The sequence below is a fragment of the Eurypyga helias genome, unplaced genomic scaffold (genome assembly GCF_000690775.1).
Source record: "Eurypyga helias isolate BGI_N326 unplaced genomic scaffold, ASM69077v1 scaffold4565, whole genome shotgun sequence".
NCBI lineage: Eukaryota > Metazoa > Chordata > Aves > Eurypygiformes > Eurypygidae > Eurypyga > Eurypyga helias.
The window spans coordinates 67,619-67,873 of NW_010249403.1; positions in this window are offsets into that span (position 1 = coordinate 67,619).

Consider the following 255-nt stretch of genomic DNA (forward strand, 5'->3'; position numbering starts at 1 on the left):
AGCCCCCTGCAACCCCCGCCGGGCAGCTGCGGCCCTAATAACTCCTGAAAACGTGTGTTTCTGCTTACTTGGCTTCGGAAAAGCGTGTTAAAAGGCAAAATGCTAGCGCTGCTGGGCTTTGGGAAGCGAGGGTTTGGGAAAAGCCGAGCTTCCTTGTCGGAAGCAGGGGGGGTGTAGCTGCTGGGCTGCGGGAGGAGAGCTGGCACAAAGCCCCTTCCCCACAGCCCGTGGCTGTGCCCTCTGGGACAGGCCCCC